General features: G+C 40.3%; 1 protein-coding gene across 1 annotated transcript in view; it reads right to left on the reverse strand.

Annotated features, from left to right (window-relative positions):
- Zasp52 (Z band alternatively spliced PDZ-motif protein 52) overlaps window positions 1-14,017 on the reverse strand; it is a 63,457-nt gene that overhangs the window by 48,369 nt on the left and 1,071 nt on the right. The window lies entirely within an intron of this gene.

Consider the following 14,017-nt stretch of genomic DNA (forward strand, 5'->3'; position numbering starts at 1 on the left):
ACATTAATAAACAATACTCTCTCTCTCATTAAGATACTCCCCTCAAGTACATTTAAGCCAGGAGCTAACGAATATGGAACAGTGGAAAATGGACCAGTAGCTAAATGGAATAGTAGAATGTGTGGAAGAATGTTATAATTTATATCACAACACTATTCAACAATACTCTTTCTTTAAGGTAATCCCCTTCAGTATATTTAGGTCAGGAGCTAAGGAATATGGAACAGTGGAATATGGACTAGTGCACAAATGGAACATGGGAATATGTGGAAGAATGTTATTATTTATACATTAACATTTACAAACTACACTCTTTCTTTAATATACTACCGTTAAGTAAATATGATTTAGGAGCTACGATATATGGAACAATGGAATATGAACCAATAATGGAACACGGGAATATGTGAAAGAATGTTATAGTTTATACAAAACCATTTAAAAACAACTCCCTTTCTACAAGATACTCCGCTCAAGTACATATAACGTATATGGAACAGTCGAATGTGAACCAATGTAACAATGGAACACTGAAATATGTGGAAGAATGTAATTTTCTATACCATAACATTTACAAATAATATTCATTATTATACTCGTAATAGTTATAGAAACAATAATACATTATTATTGATAGCTTTATCCGCATTTGGGCGACAAATATGTCGACTTCCTGGCTGTCAGCTTTAACCTGTCAACTGGGCGAACCAAGCAACGTTTACAGATATCATTAATAAACTTATCCCCAATCCATTGCAGCTTTATGACTAATAATCAAATGCCAGCTTACGAGCGAGCGAGCAGGCACGGATAACACGTATGTTATTTCCTCGCATAACGAAACGAAACCGACATTTTGCAAAATAAACAAGCAGAAAGCTCTGTGCCCATATGTAGATACAAATGTATCTGTATCTGTATCTGTAGCTGTAGCTTTTGCTGCTGCTGTGGATATGTGACAGCTTGTGGCTGCAACAAACTTATCGCTAATAAGTTTTACACACAATTGGCAAATTAAAATTTATTTATATGCAGTCAAGAGCCAGGGGAGTGGCAAAACGGAGCGAGGAGGGAAGGGAGGGGGTAGGGGGTCTGCCATTCGTCATGCTGTGCCTGCTGAATTTTGCATGGCAATTGCGACCGGGTGTCGCAGTTGTTGGTGTTATTATTGCTGTTGACGTTGAAAACGTGGGCATTGGTATTGATATTGGCCAGGAGCGGATTGCTAATTGCCAGGTTCAAAAACGGGGCCACAAAAGAGAATTTAACTAAAGAAAAACATGGCCAATTAGTATTTTAATCAATTTAAGCTCAATCTCAAACTTATCTAAAGTTTACATTTAATCTTCTCTTTGTCAAGTCCGCTCCTGCAGCCTCCCTTGTGCCCCCCCCTTGTGGCACAAGCAGCCGTTGTTGCATTTCATTTCATTTGATTCACGGAAAGCAACAAATCAATTTGCATTCGGTAGTTTGGGAGATTTATGGCATTATGCCATGTTTGTGTGTGCATAACCATAATTTTTGGGCGTGGCCACATGTAAAAATATAAAAAAAAAAAACAAAACAGAAAGCCAAACATTTAAGCCAAATCGCCTGAAGGAAATTGAATGAAAATGCGGCAACAGCTCGAAATTAAAGCGAAAAGCAAACAAGCATCGAATTGATTTCTGACGCACACATTTTGTGCCATTAGCACTTTTGGCTGAGGTTTGACCAACTACTCCAATGATCCAATCGTTCAATCGTCCAATCGTCCAATCGTCCAATGGTCCGTTCCAGCTCGCATTTTGTTGACCCGCATAAAGCGAATGACCGACCGGCCCCTAATCGAACAACAACAACAATGAGAAGCCAAGCAAAGTGTAGAAGCCAACGCAATCAGGCCGAAACCTCAGAAACTCAACCGAAAACCGAAAACCAAAAACCAAAAACCAACTGAAGCATCCACTGGCCACCGCGGATCGTTGCCTCTTTTAACGCTGATGATGTCATGCGGTAGGGTCAGCGGGTGGGGACAGCTTCAGCGGCAACTGCCAGCCGACAACTGGCAACTGGATACGGCAATTCGGTTTGGGGATTTCGCACGCTGCTCAAAATCTTTGTAAATAATGAAGCACAATTTGTGATACCCCTTCAAACCACGGCCCCAACAGCTGGGGTATGCACAGTGCCGGAGATTTTAATAGATTTTGCCAGCTGACGGTTAAAGCATTTATTATTAAGAAACCATTTAAATACAGGGTAGCCCCGGTGTCTTGTTCGGGCCAAAATTCAAACATGTTTAGCTCTGGCTTTTCGTTTCTTTTTCCATTTTTTGTGTGCTTGTTTTTTGTTTTGTTTTTTTTCTGTTCGTTTTCAATGATTAGATTTGGGCAGTCAGAGATAACTCGGACTCTGGAGTTGGAGGCTATTTTAGCCCAAATACCGTTGCGAAATAGTGCGAGTCATAAACATATACATATATAGATAGAAATACCTATACATATATAGATCAAAATATGGGTATATGCGTATACAGATATATATCTGTACATACATTAGATATGCAAATAGATAAAAGACATCATAGACATCAAGATGGATTATATAAATATACAAACAGGTAAAAAGTAGATAGAGAGATAGATAGATAGATAAATAGATAGATAGAGAGATAGATAGATAGATAGATAGATAGATAGATAGATAGATAGATAGAGAGATAGATAGATAGATAGACATACAGATAGACATATAGATAGATATACAGATAGATGTATAGATACATTTAACAGGTCTGCAAGCCCGGCAGCAAAATCTTCTGTGATTCGATTTACTATTCTGGGGCTGGGGCTTAGGCTCAGGTTCGATTGAAGGTGAACGAATATTTTGGAATTCTGGACTGAAACAGTTAATGTTTACAATCAGCTAGCAGCTCTTTTAGGTATTCATATTTATTTATAGGTATTACGAATAGCTCAAGTCCCACGACATTGTCTATTGACAGAGACAGCGTTCAATAATAAGCAATAAAATAATTATTTAAATCAAGTAAAGTGTGATAAGAGCTTTATCAAATGATGCACCTAGTATTTAGAAAATCAAAATAAGACAAAAAGAAGAAAATGAAAACAAATAGAAAGAAAACTCGACACGTTACACGTTATTCGGCTTTAATGAGGCAAACTAATTGCAAGTGGTGCAACTGGAAGAGGTTTTCTTGAATTATTTATGGCCCCAAACAAATTCAAAGTTAGACAAACTTTTGGCTGGCACGCCACAGCAGCAACAACAACAACAACAACAACAATAACACAGATGGACATTTTGTTGTTGTTGGGGATTTTCAACACATTAATAAACTGCATATGCAACAGCTCATTAAAAGCCACTCGAGCCTGTGGCAACACGCAAGGCAGAGCAGAGCCAGGAGTTGTTGCCATTGGATTGTGGCAGCCAAACGAGATCTGGCAGCAGCACCCAGGGGCAACTGCGAATGCAACTGCAACTGGGATGAGTTTGGGGCATGCCTGTTGGTTGCATGCAACGGGCACGTCAAGTGGCCGAGCCGCATTGAGCAAGGCCCCAAAGAAGCAAGCAGCAACTACTTGAGAGTTTATTTAGTTTATTTGTTGTTGCTGCAGCTGCTGCTTCTTACTGCTGCTGTTGTTGTTGTTGTTTTGTTGGCTTTTTGGGCCAAACAAAAGTGAAGTTTGTTGTGTGGCTCTGGGGCTGTCGTCTGGCGCGTCAACGCGGCGGCGACATTCACCCACTGAACTGGCGCGAGAGGGGAAATTAGGGAAAAACGCAGCCAACGAGGCTGTCATGAAATAACAAGCCATGCAAAATGGCACACACCCATACGCATATGTGTGTGTACGAGTGTGTGTGTGTGTGTGTGTCTTGTATTGGGCTCTCTTTAGTCCCGGGGGCCAGTCAGTCGCCAAGTGGCGAACGCGTTGATTTCGCATTTATGCAAATTTCACGTACACTTCAAACTGTGCGGCTGCGTTTTTTGCCCGCCAACTTTTTTAGCCGTTTATTTTTTAGCTTTTCTGGCTCGCTCTAGCTAAACTTTGGCTAGAGTGAATCTGAAGTTGGTGCCGAGAGTCGAGTGATTTTTAGAATGTGTTTTTTTTTTCTTTTTGTTGGTCCATTGCAAAGGCATTCGCTGATGCGACGTGACGTGACATGAACGTGACGTCATGTGTGTGTGTGTGTGTGTGTGTGTGTGTGTGTGTGCGTGATGCACGGGCCAGGACATGGCTTTAGCTCCTGCCTCTCCTGCCTCGACTGGCTGGCTGGCTGTTGCTCTTCAGTCTGTCTAATGCAATGCGCGTGCTAAATGGGCGTAACTCAACGGCTCGACGATTTTTTGCTGTGTGCGGCGCTTATCAAGCGCTGCGAAAAACGCAAAACTTTTTCACTCAGCAGCAATAACAACACACACACACATACACACACACACACACACACGAGCCTGCATTCTGCATCTGTCAGTGCATCAAAACACTTGAGTATTCGAAAAGTTGTTGTTGTTGTTGTTTGCTTTCTTTTTTTTCGCTTTCAGTTTTTAGCTGCGCGTTGCATGCGGCGTATACGTAACGTTTGGCTTGGCATTTTGCGTTTTTATTTTTTTTTGTTTTTGATGCGCGTTCATATTTTGCCTGGCACACAGACACATTTAAGAGCTGACAAAAGTGACACTTGCTGTTGTTTTAGTGTGCGTGCGTGCGTGTGCGTGTGCGTGTGTATGTGAATATATATTTTGCTTCTTGGCGCTTTCAAGTGCTCTGTCAACTGCGCAGCCAGGGCAAACACGTCTAAATGCGATGCCAAAAGAATGCAAGTGACATTGAGAATGCGCCAATTTGACAGACATAGCGTCTGTCTGTCTGTCCGTCAGACATTCCCGGAGCTCTCTTTGTGTATCATTCAAAGTTTTGCTTAGCTACTTATCCAGCAAGTTATTTGCCCTGCCCCCCTCAGCCCACCCCTCCGTCCGTCTGGGCAATGGCCATGCGCTGACTTCGCCTTGACTTGTCACAATCCTCGCCAACAGCTGCTGCACAGGTGGTCGCCACACTTGCCACACCCCCGCCCCCACCCCTACACCCCTCCCCAGCCAACCAACCACCTACTACTTATTTGCTGGCTAGTCCTGGCCTCGGAGTCAGACAGGCGTGTGATAAGTTCATTACCACAATGTAATCCATGTCTGGCCTTTGAAACTGCAATGATTACAATTTACTCAACAGTTTTTAATGCACTCGAGAGAATTGCAAGAACTTTGGTCAGTTTATCTGATAATAACTACGATTGAACTTTAACCAAAGCCAAAACTTTCTCTTTTGTCTGGCAATGCATATACATATACATATATATATATATTTTTAAATATATAAAAAGTGTTTTGTAATAAAATGATCAAAAAAAAAAAGTGTTTGCAATTTGCCATCTATAATTGCAGAAATTTTGCATACGCCTGCAATATGTAAATTGATAAACACACACCCACACACACACACACACACGTCCAGGCACATTTGAATTTAGTTTATGCGTATTTTGATTGCATATAATTAATGCGGCCATAGAACGGAATTATAATTATATATAGCATCAAATGGGAATCGCATTTTTAACCCAGACCTGTCCGTGCAAAGTGGACTCAAAATTGATTAATTTTCTGTGCGCTCAAATTAAATATATTGAATTGCAAATTTTCAAATTTCAACTGAACAGCGTTGGCGTAAATTTTTGATGAGTTCTCTCGATTGGCTTCCAACTGAACTTTTTAAATATTCAAGCATCAATGCATTTATTAACTAAAACAAGCGATCAAAAAAAAATTCGAACTTAAATATAAAACGAAGCGTGAAATTGTTTATGACGTTCTGTTTGTTCTTTCTTTGTTCAGCAACTGTTTAATTTTAAATTATTTATTATTATTTTTTCGTTGCTGTTTGTTTGCAAATCGGTCACTGCCTACGCGAGCGATAAGTTAATGCATTAAGCTGAATCATATAGTATATCTACACACATATATATGTATATACTCTATATGGCCAGCGGCGAGTTGTGTTTTTATGTGCGATAAATGTCGCATAAATATTGCACAATATCATTATTTACAATTCAATGGCGAAAAAAGCGCTGCGCGGCCGCTCGCCAAATGTAATTAAATATAATATAAAACAATCAAAATACAAATCCCATAAATTAAACTTGATGTCAATGCTTAAACCACAGCATTAAACAATGTCCAATGAAAAAGAAGAAGAAAAAAGGTGAAAAACAAATTTAATGCATTTATAGAATCTGTCACCGAAATAGTTAATTCCATATTAGTTCTTTGAGCTAATAAAGCGTAATTATCAGCGCATTTATTTAATTAGCCGGCGCGCACGCCAACTATTTCATTTTGTTGCAACTTTTTTAACAAACACATTTGAGCTCTTTTCATTATGTTTATATAATTAGCATTTAATATGCTTATCAAACTGTTGTTTATATTTGCAACATTGTCAACACTGTTTAATATCCGGTTGAACTCAATATATATATATATATATACATATAAGAGTTTATCCTGACTGACTGACAGATTGGAAATCAAAGCGTAAAAGTAAGGAACTTTTACAGAAGCTTCCTTTTGGGTGTAATACTTTGTATTTATTTATATATATATGCTTTGCGCTAAAACTCTCATGACGAAACCTCTGCAAGTGTATGAAGAGCATCGGAGAAGTCGCCGGTTCTAATCAAAGTGTAACTTACAATTTTCACTTCATTTAACATTCCATGATTAAAAATGGCAATAATAAACCTTTTAATAAACACACAATTCGAATTAAACAAGTAAGAGGTTCTAGTCGGGAGCTCCCGACTAGGGGATACCCTGAACCCTCTTCTTCGAACAGGCGATAGGTATAAAATGAAAGATACTTGATATATATATGATATTCTAGAAGCTACATGTCAAGTTTGGTGACTCTAGCTCATATTATTTGCCGAAATTGCTCAAAAAACAGGATTACGATATCGATTTTGATCGAATACTTGGAAACGGGACAAGTTATCGAATATCGAAAACAAACTCGATCTATGCGGGGACTAGGAGGAGCTACAGCTAAAATTACTTATAGGTTCTGAGATCCTTGCGTTCATACATACGGACGGACGGACAGACGGACACACGGACACACGGACGGACGGATCGACTCGGCTATTGATGCTGATCAAGAATATACATACTTTATAAGGTCGGAGATGCTTCCTTCTGCCTGTTACATACATTTGCACAAATACATAATACCCTTTTTACCCATTTCAGTGGGTTCAGGGTATAAAAAAATGGCAATAATAATCTTTTAAGTAAACACACACTTATAATTAAAAAAGGAAGGAAAAGAAAAGTACGGCCCGATCCCATGTAGCTTCCTCTAGTATATTTCAGAATTATCCGTATTGTGCTTAAAAGCAAAAACATATTCGTAATTGAGTGCACCTGTTAAACACTTGAACACATTTAATGCGTCACAGCAGAAGTCGTCAACTGAAAATTGCCTGGAGTTTGGGGTCTGATTATGCAGGCAGCGATAATCGTGGTCTCAGGCGAATGCATTTTGCCATTTGATTAAACAAACACAAAATGCAATTAAATTAAAACTATTTTTAATTACCTTTTGTGCATAATTTGTGGCTTTAATGGCAAACACGCACAAAATGCGATTAACCGAAATGCAATTGCATATGCAAATGGCAAATGGCAAATGCGGCCCGAACCGGGCAACTCTCCGCTCGAAGACAGCTAATTGATTCCAACTGCAAGCTGTGCAACTGCCACGGGCTAAAGCCAGGGCTCGACTGGGAGATGATGGGCGGCAGACAATCCATGCCAAAGGCCTGCTTAGCGAATGCTGCCCACTTGCCACAGCCATAATTCTCAATCAAAATTGGACAATTTCTAGGTGGCCTCCATTCGATGCGGATACCGCAACAGGCTGCAGGCAAAATAACACTTGTTGCCCGCGCCCCAAAAATTGGCCTGGCCACAGTCACAGAGACACATTGCCACAGGCAATGACAATGCCTTCGCGTGGGTGTCCTGGCCAAGAGTCTTTGCTGCCTCTGCGTCGTCTCTTCCTGCTGCTGCTCGCCTGCTCGTTGTCGATGTGCTCTGACAGTTTACAAAGTGCAGCAATTAAGTTGACAAAGTGCCGGCTTTTACACACGGCAAAACGGCAGAACGGCGGCTCTGGCAAATTTGTAATGGCAACAGTGAAAACACTTAAATGAATTTGTTAACCATGCCGCATGCCTCATGCCGCATGCCGCATCTAAACAGAGCACAGGCTGCCACAGGGCACATCTGTGCGTCTCGCAAGTTCACAAGTATCTTGCAGATGCCAACAAATTAATCAGCCAGAAATCTCTTTATCAAATATCAAATAACATTCGCTTGTTTTATTTATAGTTACTCATGAGTTGGCAGAGTCAAAACGAACCTCTTTGAGCCCGGGATTCCAATTTTTTTGTACCTCAAAGCGGTTAAGTTGGAATCGGAATATATTTGAATTGTTTTTTTTTTTTTATTAGAAAATATTCCTGTCAACTTTTAAGCTTTTATATAAAACAGTTCATTTGCCTTGCTCTAGCTCAGGGATTTCTTGCGATTCTATTAAAACACAATTAATCTCTCATTCTTCGAAATATATTTCGACTCTTCTCGAGAGAGAGAGAGAGAGAAAGAGTGAGATTAAGAGAGATCAATTGTGTTTTGATAAAAGCACAATAAAATCCAAGAACCACATCGAAAATCTTATTTAAAATAAAAAATAGATCACCAAATCCCAACACTTATCTTTAAAGCTTTTGATCACAGCTCTTAAAAAAGTTTCTGTATTCGAAAAAAATGTGAAAAATTCGCAAATAATATAAATATGTAAATATTACAATTTCTCATACATAAAATAATGTAATCGAAACGTGAATAAAGTATAAGAAATGAAGTGCATGGAATAGTTATATTATAAACTAAACGAACTTGGGGAAATTTAGGTTCGAATCCAAGCAAGAACTTGAAAATTCGTACCTTAAAATTTCGGTTTTTAGCTATAAAGAACTTTGTTCTTAGTTTAAGGTATTTTTTCTTACAACATTCATAATATTGTAAGATCCCCGCACAGGGTATGGACGCAGTCGCGCACAGTTTATCTAGTTGTCTAGCTGTTGCAGCAAACATTGTGTATTGTTCTTGATGCCTGGCCGAAGCTGGCAACACTTCCAATTTGTCAGTTTGTTTAATGGACGGCGACAAGTGTCAAAATGTGCCAGCTGCCCCCCCTCGCCACTCGCCCCCGCCTCCGCCCCTGGCCGCAACAGAGCTGCATGTGGCAATGGTTGTTGTTGTTGTTGTTGGTGCAACAATGTTGTTGCTGCGTGTTTGGTCTCCGCTGTGCTGGTCTCGGCCTGCTTAAAAACATATTTTTCAGCCAAAAACTATTTCAAGTGTCAAAGGCGGCTGTTGTCTGTGTCACTTTTCTCATTTGTAGTATTTGTGGCAAGGTAATCCGAGCTACGCGCTGTGAGCTGCAAGCTGCCAAAATGCATTTCAAACCATCTAGTCAAAATGGGCTTGTGAGAGAATTACGTTTCGGAATTTATGATATCTGTCGGAGCGGACTTATTCAATCCCAATTATTCATATGGAATTCGCAGCTGCCGTTGTTATCCGTTCAACGCCTACGCGATCTTAGCTCTGGCTCCCAGTTTTGTTTCTTCTCTCTTGTTCGCTCGTGTTTTGCTTTTTTGGCAAGTCGTGTGCAAATTATAATTTATTTTTGTGCGCCCAGCATAGTCCACTACAGAGCTGTGTATATAGTATTTTGCTTTTCATTGAAAGATATTTTCCCTGGCACATTTTATAGAAATTATGAGCGATATATAAAGTATATATAGAAAGCTTTGCTAAACACAAGCTCGCCGACTGTCTGCAAACGTTGCGCCTCATTTCCGCTGTGGCCTTCTGTGCCCCTACATCCCCTCCTTCCCCCATCATCCCTCCCTAGCCATTGGCAAGGGTAAGGACAAATTGCAGAGCCTCTGCGCGGTAAATGAAACATCGGCAGTAATTTTTTTCATTGAGATTTTTCTCTTTCACTTTCGCCTGGCTGTCAGCACGAGCTGAACCGACAAAAAAATGTGACAATCAAATTTGATATGTGACTTTGGCATTGACGTCTGCGCGAATAGTCGAAATTGAAATAGATGTTAAGAGTAAAAATAAATTGAAATCTTGTACAAGCAAAAAAAAAAAAAAATAGCTTTAACAATAAGTAAACCCGCTGAAGGCCACGGCAAAGAAACGGCAAACAAAAGAAATAACAAAGGTCGCCAACAGCTATGATATTTCATATGCCCAGCGATACACACATATATACGTATATCTAAATTATAATTATTTTCTTTTAATAGGTTATACGGAAGACATGCATCAATGGCCATTCCATAAAATCAGATAAGATGTGCGGTTGAAAATAGATTTTCGTAGCGTTTAAATGGGGAAAGAGCCAAAATCACGTTCTGATTTATGAGCACATGCCGCACAGCAAACATAATAATATTTTATTCTTTTATCATTTTTATAGCGCTTGTTAATTGTTCGACAGCAATCTGGGCTGTTTATGCCAACAGTCAGCCAGTACGTCAGACGGTCAGTCAGTCAAGTAGTCAGACAGTCAGTCAGTCAGTCATACAGGCGATCAGTCAGTTAATCAGCCAGTCAATCAGTATGTTAATTAAAGCATCAATCAATCTGACTATCAGACAATACATCAGTCAGTCAATCAATCCGTCAGTACATGAGTCAACAATTTAATCGGTCAGTCAATCAATCAATCGGACGTTCAATCGATCAATCAGTCAGTCAACCAGAGAGTCAGTCAAGCAGTCAGAGATTCAGTCAGTCAATCACACAGTCTTTCCTTCAGTCATTTAATCAGTCAGTCAGCCAATTATGATCAATCATTAATAAAGTCAATCAGTAAGAAAGTCAGTCAGTCAAGCAGCCAGTCAATCAAACAATCACTCAGTCAGTAAATCAGTCAGCCTTGCTCTCATTCAATCAATCAGTTAATCAAAATGCAACAGCATTAAGAACATAAATAAATCAATAGTAATAGAATCAATCATTAAGAAAGTCAGTCAGTCAGATTGAAGCCAACTGACAACTAACCCAATTTCGGTAATTTTTTGATTTATGAACACGCTGCAAGGTAAACATAATATACTTTATTGTTTTATAATTGTTATAGCTTTTGTTAATTGTTCAACAGCAATCAGAGCTGTTTATGCGGGTTTTACCAACCGTCAGTCCGTCAATCAGCCGGCCAGACTGAGCGCGACTGACACTTAACCCAATCTCGATGAGACTTTTGCGGTTGAGACAAAAACTGTGTGCCAGTCACGTTTGTGGTGCAAAGCAGCCCGTTGTGGATCACGAGCCGGGGTGGTGCAGTGGTTCGGTGGTGCTGCGGTGCGGTGTTTCTGCGGTACCCAACTTTATCTGCACTTCTTCAACGTAACGAAGATTTTTTGTTTTTTTTTTTTTGCGATTATTGTGGGCGTTTATTTTGAACGCATTGTGATTGTTATATAATTGCGACGGTGTGCGACGTGCTTAGTCAAATTGCGGGCTCCAAGTTGTGTAAGCCCACGTCTCAGTCTGCCCGCAGCCCGCAGCCCGCAATCCGCTTTCCCCTTGGCCCACCAGTCCAGGCCGGCGCCACTCTCGATTGCGAGCTTCGCGAAAGTGTGCCGCCGGTTTAACCCAATTCGTTGGGAATTGCGTATGAGAAAGTGAATAAGTGAATAACCCAGTTCGACTCTGATTGCTTTCAAGATGGACCGGATCCGTAAGACAAAAAAGTAATATTCATATACCCCGCAGCCGGCGAGAGAAACACCTTTCTAAATTCTAGAATAAATGCAAAAGAATTCATATGGTTTTTAAAATATGAAAAACAATGCGTTCTTCAACTATCTTTAACATGAACCAATTATATTTCTAAAGCAAATAACGAAATCACTTGAAGTAAGTAGAAAATAATTAATACAAGAATTTGCTAGCTTGAAATAAGCGCAAGACATTCTCGAAGAAAGAATGGAACCTACTCTATATTGAGACCTTACATACATTTGAGCCCTTAAACAGAAAGTTATTTAATGAATAAATTTTATTCTTGGTTCAAGAAAACTTGTACTTGATTTAAGCACAAAACACTTGGTGTAGAAATTGAAAGCATTTGCCTATAAAGTCTTGTCTTCTAAAGCGTAACATTATTGTTGAATATGTGTTATTATTTAAGCAACATGTTATTCAAGCTTGATACCCTGTATATAGTTTGCAAAATGATCGCCCCTCGCTACACACACCCCTCCTCCCCCCCTCCGCACACAACCCCTTTGCATGCACTAAAGTGTTATTTAATTATGGTCTTTTTGATGTTGTTTGCATTGTTTCGGTCTGTTCTGAATGACACACGAGACGCCCTGAAGAGTGCACAGCAAACCGAAATGAAATATGCACTCATCAGCACATTAGCTGCGAAAGAAGAGAGAGAGAGAGAGAGAGAGAGAGAAGAGAAAGAGAGCGTGGGCCAGTGAGCATAGCACTGGGAGGCAATCTACCGTGACAGCTCATGAAGGTTAAATTCTTGCAAAATGTTTGCGTTCTTTTGCCACCGAGCCGCCAAGTATTCATTCAGCATTCATTCAGGTATTCATGCATATTCGCAATAATTAAAAAAAAAAAAAAAAGTATTTGGAGCGTGTTACATTTTTCTAGAATTTTATTTTATTTCATTTTTCTGTACACTTCAAGCCATGAAATATTGTCACGCACAAAACTGAAGAGTTGCACAGATCGAGGATTGCATTGCATGTCGAATGGGGGGATTGAATGGGGCAAGGGGCGTGGCTGTGCCAGGTAGTGGGGCTGAATCAGTTGGTCATTCATCGCCTGCATAAATACGATTCTAATGAGCGCTGCGTGGCGCTTTATGCTGCACTCATTAGGCGGCACTCCCCGGCCCAGAGCCCCAAGCGAGCAGCCCCAGCCCCAACTCCCCGTCCCAACTCCCCGTCCCCTTCTCTGTTCCCCATCCCGGCCCGGTGTCGGTGACAGTCGCCTGCCGTTTAATTTATGACTTGATTTGCAGAGTAGATTTTATTGCAATTTCAAGTGCTGCCCAGAGCTGATGTCGTCTTCGTCTTCGTCTTCAGCGTCTGCTTCTGCGTCTGCCTAATTAATTGCAGGCAACTGATAAAAATATACACATACGCCCCGAAGTGAGGCCCATACAAAGCAGCTCATTCACATGCCCATTGCCATTCCAATTTCCATGCCCAGTTTCGAGTAGCCCTCCCTCCCTATATCTCTCCCCTCCCCGCCCCTCTAGATAGTAGCAGGAAACAGTATCCGAGTGGCGCACACTAATTGCTTCTGGTTTAATAGAGCTCAACACTTGTTCATGAGCTGCTGCCTGAATGGCTCGTGAATAACTCAAGTGGCAAAATGAATGACGCCGTCGTAAATACTTATATATGAAATTCTTATCAACAATTCGATTTGCCATTGAATCATTGCAACAGCGCTCAAAGTTCCACTGAAAGTTGTGACTGTTTCTTATCAAATTTCATTGGATCAGCGTGATGGGCAGCTATAAACAAGCTGTGATTAATGATTAATGATTATATACCTGAGCTACCTGAGTTATCAGCGGAGTTCATTAAACCGAAGCTTTACTGTGCCACATAAAAAAAAAACCTAGCTACTAGAGTGAGATAAAAAAGACTGGGAAAAATGCCAGGCCAAAGATATTGACGTGGGTGAAACTTATATATTTCTCTTTAAATATGGCAAATATAAACATTGTATAAGCCAGAAAATTGTGAGGGGGGGGGGGGCTGAGGGAAACGGAGACGCAGGGCGGGTTACATCACATTTCTGATGGGTCTTTGGCAAACGATAAAT

The sequence above is a fragment of the Drosophila montana genome, unplaced genomic scaffold (assembly GCF_035044405.1).
Source record: "Drosophila montana isolate Dmon_TW-CO22-7 unplaced genomic scaffold, ASM3504440v1 contig_3468_1, whole genome shotgun sequence".
NCBI classification, from domain to species: domain Eukaryota; kingdom Metazoa; phylum Arthropoda; class Insecta; order Diptera; family Drosophilidae; genus Drosophila; species Drosophila montana.